We start from the raw sequence: 7,651 nt of genomic DNA on the forward strand, positions 1-7,651 counted from the left end.
TAGGGACCATCCCTCCATTTCCCCAGGATATCTGGGACCACTTTTTTCCTGGTTTTTCTTGTGATCTCGGGACAATCCCGAGGATCGCAGGCAGTGTGGGTGCCCATCCTGGCTCTTTCCCTCCTCCCTGTGAGTAGTGGGGGTTAGCAGAGGGAAGGCGCCAGGCTGGGGGGAGTCCAAGGACATTTGCGGGGCGGGGGGGGGCAGGCCTTTTTGTTTTTTTACTTTTTCGCTGGATCACAAGTGTGCTCCAGCTCCAGTCTTTTTTTCTTTTTTTTAAAATGGAAGGTGCGATGGTGAGACGTCTCCTTTCCCTTCCTGGACATTGCACTTCTATTTAGAGAGCCAGGGACGATCCCAGAAGCAGTTAAGTCCAGGATCATCCCCTCTCCCTCCCTCTACACCCTATGGTGTAGACATGCCCCATGCTTTCCCACTGCTTGCACAATGCCTTTTGATACGCTCGTGCTAGGAGACCATGGTCTGGAACTCGTAAGGCAGCAAATGGCAAGAACAAAGCTCTTGGTGGCTCAGACACATGAAGAAGCCTGAGCCAGAAGCCTTTATAGGGGGTCCAGGAGTATCAGTTCACCATTCTGGAAGGAGGCTTCCTTAAAGCTTCCTCCGCTTAGCCTGCAGTACGAACTATCGCATCTGCGAAATCTCTGCCTGCCATCTTCAGGCTGCCAGTTCAAGATTTTTGAGGGGCCTGGAGACCAAGTCCTATGAGGAAAAGTTGAAAGGGCCAGGTACATTGTGCCCGGGGAAGAGAAGATTAATATGATTGCCATCTTCAAATATCTGAAGTGCTGTCACGTGGACAATGGAGCAAATGGGTTCTCTGAATCAATGGGCTTAAACTTCACATTTCAGCAAAACATTAGGAAACCTTTAAAACCCTAAACAGCTTAGGACTAGTCAAACTGAAGGAGCTCCTTCTCCTATAAGTTCCTGCCTGATTGCTAAGATAGTCTTCAGATGCTTTTTTCTGGATGCCACTGTCCACAGTGGTGTGCTGGATGGCTTCCAAGGAAAGAGCCTTCTTGGAAGTGCTCCTCCCCTATCTGTGGATTGCCTTTCCAAGGGAGATCTGCCTGACATCTTCACTGAAGAGCAGTCACGTAGACAACAGAGCCAATGAGTTCCCTGTTGCTAGAGGTAGACCTGATCCACTGGGTTTCAATTTCACAATTTCAACATAATATTAGGAAGAACTTCCTGATGGTATGAGAAGTTCAGTGGTAGAACAGAGTAGCTGAGAAGATGGTAAACTCTCCTTTGTTGCAGAGGCTGGGTGGCTACTTATGAGAGCTGCTGTAGCAGTGGATTTCCTGCATCAACAGGGCATTGGACTAAAATATTCTATTGGAGGTTCTGTCCAACTCCTTGATTCTAAAATTCACTGTAGGATTGATTCCCCTTTGCTGCTGCTGCTCCTTCTTCTCCTCGTCCTTCGTCGTCGTCGTCTTCCTTTTCTTCGGACATCTGATGCTATACCAACCAGTGTTATGCATGTTTCTAGAGATTAGTACTTTACTTAATAAGAGCTAGTGTTTTTCCTGTGTCAATGCTGCAATAATGGCTGTTTGCCCATGAAAGTGCTATTCATTTATTTAAGATACTGATATCCTGCCTTTCCAATGAAATATTCCAACAACAACAACAAAAAAATTAAACAAGAGCATAACAAAAACAACAATAATAAAAGGCAGCAAGAGATAAAATACAGTAGGAAACATATGTGTGCACATTTGTAGATGCTGATGGGGAAAATGGTACTCTGGTGGGATGACCTGCCCTCTAAAGTCCCCAGCCCTCCCACATAATGCTCCATTGGTGTAGATAGATGTTTCACTGACAATGAGTGGATGGTAATGGGATGAGTACAGAGAAGCCACATCCAAAGCACCTTCATTTCCCTGACATGCCCTAGGGACCAATGAGATTCTACACTAGTCCTGAAGCTCTGCAGTTGCCATAGAAAAACCAAAGTAGGATTGCTCTACCCACCCGGCAGCAGAAGGGAGCAGAAAGCCCTCAGAGAAGGTGTTAGCTAAATTGGATACATTGTATGGGCTTTTGTTTTTCTGTTGTGTTCTGAATTTTAACCTAAACTATTCATATGACCATAATAAAAACTGGACTGTTCTATTCTGTTGTGTGAAGTGGGCCTGCCTGGGAATATAAACCTCCTTGGTCCCAACCAAACACGCTTTTTATGTTGGTTTCTTGAACAGGGAAAGCCAGGTCTCAAACAGGGATGTTTGTTCATTTCTTTTTCTTTTCATCTGTGAAAGATATTTCAGTGCACAAATTTCTTTCTCTAATCACGATAAAAAATTACGTTATAGTTATGTAGGCCGAGTTGAAGCTACAAGACTTCAAGTAAATGCCTTTCTTCTTACAGATGTATTCAGATCTGCCCAGAAATTCACTTAATAAAAAAGAACGCCTCCAGTGCTATCAAAGTTGCAAAATCCTTCAGTGATGTGCCATATAAAAACATTTCATGATAGTTAAATCTTTTGAGTGGCAGCTGAACTAATGAAACCAGATTTTTGAGAAAAGCAGGGCAATATAATCCCTTCATTTGGGACACGCTGTCTTCCTCATAACCTTTTTTTAGGAAGTATGATGTAAGTTTTGAAGTGCTTTGGGACTGAATACTTTAACCGTGAACAATTTTTAAAAATAGCAGATGACAATTATGTTTACGTTTCATTGAATACAAACCTTGTTTGAAATAGGTTTACGAGAAAAGCCTTAGTATAAGAAGGTTTACGAGAAAAGCCTTCATATAAGAAAAACAATACATTTGTCAATATGATTATATCTGTTGCTCTTGTATCCAAGTTTTGTGACTGATCTACACATTCAGCAATCCAAAATTTAGCTGCGTACAACTGGGTTGTGGGAAACAGATCACACAGGTATCATTGACGTCACAGCACTTAGCATACCACTCCCCTTCTCAATTGGGAGGGAGAGTGGTACACAAGGTGTGGGGAATCCCTTTGTTATCTCCAATGTGTGATCAGAGATAACAATGGGATTCCCCTTCCTGTGAATCCCAAAGCCCCTAGTAGCCTCCAGGCAGAGGGCATGGCTTGGTGTGAGGGGCTCAGTGATTGGGTGGGGACCACAGGGAGAGCCCAAGGCTTTGCAGGCCAGAGATTTAGCATCCCTGCACTAGTAGAACAACCAGAGCAACTAGTGCAAGCAACACCTAGCCTAATCAAGTGTTACTGAGTTGTGGCACAGCTTGTGGAACACTTTGAGCAATGAGAAACGGCTTGTGCAATGGTTTATCCAAGCAGTATCAAAAGTATTAGATTTTACACTTGTGCAAAGATGAAAATGGGGTTTCCGCAAGAGGTAGTAGCTTTGTGGTAGCAAAATGACACCACTGGATACAACCCACTGCAGTTGGCTTGCACTAGAAACTATAGCATCTGTGAAATCTCTGCCTACCGTCTTCAGGCTGCCAGTTCAAGATTTTTTGAGCGGCCTGGACACCAAGTCCTATGAGGAAAAGTTGAAAGGGCCAGGTACATTGCGCCCAGGGAAGAGACGATTAATAAGATTGCCATCTTCAAATATCTGAAGTGCTGTCACATGGACAACGAAGCAAATGGGTTCTCTGAACCAATGGGCTTAAACTTCACGATTTCAGCTAAATATTAGGAAACCTTTAAAACCCTAAACAGCTTAGGACCAGTCAAACTGAAGGAGCCCCTTCTCCTATAAGTTCCTGCCTGATTGCTAAGATAGTCTTCAGGCACTCTTTTCTGGATGACACTGTCCACAGTGGTGGGCTGAATGGCTTCCAAGGAAAGAGCTCCTCTCCTATCTGTGGACTGCCTTTCCAAGGGAGATCTGCCTGACATCTTCACCGTATACATTCTTGGTGCCACCAGGCTAAGACCTTCCTTTTCCCAACAAGCACTATATCTTTAATTTGTTACCTTTCTTACAAGTTTTACTGCTGGTTCTTTAATATTTGTAAGATCTTAATTAGTTCAATATTTCCATCAGCTGGGAAATATTGGGACTTTATGCTTCTAAACTACTCCAAAGGCATTTGTCAATTGGGTGGTCTGCTTATAGTCAAATAAATAAATAACTTCAGGATCCTGGATAATTCAATGTAAAAGAAGAAGAAGAAAACAAACACTACTGCATAAAGAATGTAATTTGGGAACAGTTTCTCTCTATATAAGGGAAATTCCATAGCCAAATGGAATCTCTTATATCTCTCTCACACATACGCATTTTATATAACAATTTAAAAGAAAATGCTATTCCATTTACCCAGTATAAAAATTACTTGTCTCTCTGCCAGGTTCTTATGTTCAAGATCTAAAATTTGCACTTATTGTACACATTTTTAAAGACAGGCAGTTTTTATTTTTATACAACTAATTTAGAGACAGCACTGGGGGAAATTAGTTTGGGCAGGATCCAGAAAAGTTCCATCGTTTACAACAGGAGACAATTAAGCACATGCTCAATGGTCCCATTGAAATTAATGGATCGAGGGGCCCTTTTTTATCTGTGACATGCTGGACAGTTTCACACAGCAACTAGAAAGATTGGTTTAACTTTCCATCAAGTCCCAGTAGCATATAGGAGGTATCCTGAAGGCAGGAATGGGTGGTGGAGTTGGGGGTGTGCACTACAATATTTTCAAACTCATCTCTGCACTATATGGAAAAGTTTCAGGAGGAAGGAAAAGAAAAAGGACACGTTTTCCCTTCCTCATGTTCCAGAAATGACCTCACCTTGATATACATTTCAGGACCCATACATATTTCCCAGGAGAGGGGATTCCAAAGATGTGGGGCCACCACAGAAAAGGCCCTGTTTTTGGTACTCACCAATCTTACATCTCTCACTGGTTGACCAGAGAACAAACCCTCAGATGATAATCTGAAAAGGCAGTATCCAATACTGCCCACATAGCAGCGGGATTTCCCTATTGGAACCTAGTGGTTCCTGAAGCAGTTGGAAATAAACCAAACTGCTCATTTACAAAAGGGCACAGAAAGTGCTTTACTAGGGTGACCATATGAAAAGGAGGACAGGGCTCCTGTATCTTTAACAGTTGCATAGAAAAGGGAATTTCAGCAGGTGTCATTTGTATATATGGAGAACCTGGTGAAATTCCCTCTTCATTACAACAGTTAAAGTGCAGGAGCTATACTAGAGTGACCAGATTTAAAAGAGGGCAGGGCACCTGCAGCTTTACCTGTTGTGATGAAGAGGAAATTTCACCAGGTTCTCCATATATACAAATGACAGCTGCTGAAATTCCCTTTTCAATGCAACTGTTAAAGATACAGGAGCCCTGTCCTCCTTTTCATATGGTCACCCTGGCTTTACTGACCAATCCAGTTCCACAAATGAGCATTTCTGGGCTTTCTTCAAGTTGCACAAGCAGTGAGTCGTGCTACTGTAATGGACCCAGCAGAAGCGGAGCAGTCCCATTGGATACTACCCAAAGCCCAGGTGGTTCTTCAGATGCCTTGTTTTCTTCTTCCCCTTCTGAGATAAATTTAGCTCTCTCTCTATCCTCATGAGTTCCAACACTATTATAACTGTTGGAATAGATAGCAGTTCCATCTTATCAGGGGACTGCAAAAAGACTGGAAGCTGAACTCCAGTACAAAGGTCACGAGGGCGGAGCCTAAGTAAGCTCAGCAGATCCCATCTCATTTTGAATAAAGCTTTAACAGCAAGTAGGCCTCTGTCTTCTGTGGGCTAAGGAAGCACTACTAAAACAATTATGGTGTATCTCTTTTCCTTTCCTCCTAAATCTCCATTTCTACCCTGACAGACCACCATTATCACCGGTACTCAAGCTCCCTCGGCTGCATAGCTTTCCAGTCTCCTGCTCTATCATTTCCACTACCTTCCTTCTCCTTATTTGGCAAACATTAATTTCCCCAATCTTCATCTTTCTCTAGCTTTTAGTTAGGTCTTACTAGCTACGTGCTATGGCAGGCCACACACAGCTCTCGCCACCCCACAAAATGGCCCCCGCCACCCGACTGCCCCCACACAGTCCAAAAAATGTTTTTTTTTAAAAAAAAACATTGGGGGTATTTTTTTACTAAGAAAAAAGGCATCTAAAGCATTATGGAATATGGAAAAGGTAAAATCTAGATTGTTTGAGGGCCCAATAGCTGCTTTAAAGCCCTAAAAGGGTCAAATTTAGCTTCCAAACAAACTAGATTCATACTTTCCCATGCTCCGTACAACTGTTTTTTGTTAAAAACAAACAAAACAGCAACAACCCATGTTTAAAAATGAAACAAATGAAAAATACAGCATTTTGGGAGAGACTGTCACCCATGGGGGGAGTCTGGGGGCAAAAATGACCCCCAGACCTCCTGAAACTGCCTACCTCGGAGATGTATATCTCCTAATATACTAAGAGATGAAGTATATTAACCAAGCCATTTTCCTTTTCTTTAATGGGTGGGTGTGTATGTATGTGTCTGTGAGGGCAAAAATCAAGTCTATGGTTTTTGGACTTTAAGAAGTCTTTGAATTAATTTCTCCATTTAGTAGTCACTATTTTCCACTTTGGTAGGAGCATAAAGCATAAATATGCTGTCTGCACACTGCACCTGTGGCTAAAGGCCCCCTTAGACTTGCATTCACCATTACATGTTTATACACGTGTGTTACATGTCAATGTGAATGAGGACGTATGGCAAAAGGCTACAGTGCAATGTTGGTTACACTTCTAATTTATTACAGCTAAGAATATGATCCAATTTATAGGCCAAACCAGTTCTTATGCCACAAAATCCTATTGTCTCTAGCAGGAGATTATAGACCCAGGATTTTGCTCGAAAGAAAGAAAGAAAGAAAGAAAGAAAGAAAGAAAAGAGAAGTGCTTTCTTGCTCTGAATTGGACGAATATAATAGCTAAGAAACAGAACTTTGTGTTCTCTAAGAAAATAATAATAATAAAGCAATGCTATCCAACATGCACAAAGCTTCTGAAGTTATTTTCCTGGAAACATTTTGGGAGCCTTATTTAGCTATCAAATTGGTAAAACCCATTAACAATTCACTTTAATGACTAGAAGATTGCAGCTCTTTTTGAAGTGTGTTTGACATAGTTATAAACTGCGGACTGTGAAAATAAGCCTTCCACTCTTCAAAGTGCCATTCTTCACAAGAGAGGGGGGGGGGAACAGATAAGGCTAAACAGAAAAAAAAGAATAAAGCAGGGAAAGAAATGGGAAACATCCTATAAAAGAAAAACAAATTTCTCCCGCAAAATCAAGTTTAGCTTATTCTTTTGATTGCACAAGTATCTTTAAGGTATATCATTTTGATTTCATGATTACATATAAAAGAAATTCAGGCATAGGAAAGATCTTGGCGCCCATTGGCACTGATGGGACAGAGGACAGGGCAGCAAACTGCAGGTGCAGCCATGTGTAAGTGGAGCCAGGACCACAACAGGCAGAGTCATTTCAAGAGGCAAGTAGCTTCAAAATCAGGGGCCAGATCTACACCAAACAGAACATAACACTTTGAAAAGGGTCTATGAAATGATGTGTCATGGGCCCCAACAGTTGTCAGTGCACTTCCATACTGTTATGAAGCAGTAGTGTAGATCCTGCTAGGAGTT

This window comes from Elgaria multicarinata, chromosome 1 (genome assembly GCF_023053635.1).
Source record: "Elgaria multicarinata webbii isolate HBS135686 ecotype San Diego chromosome 1, rElgMul1.1.pri, whole genome shotgun sequence".
Classification (NCBI taxonomy): domain Eukaryota; kingdom Metazoa; phylum Chordata; class Lepidosauria; order Squamata; family Anguidae; genus Elgaria; species Elgaria multicarinata.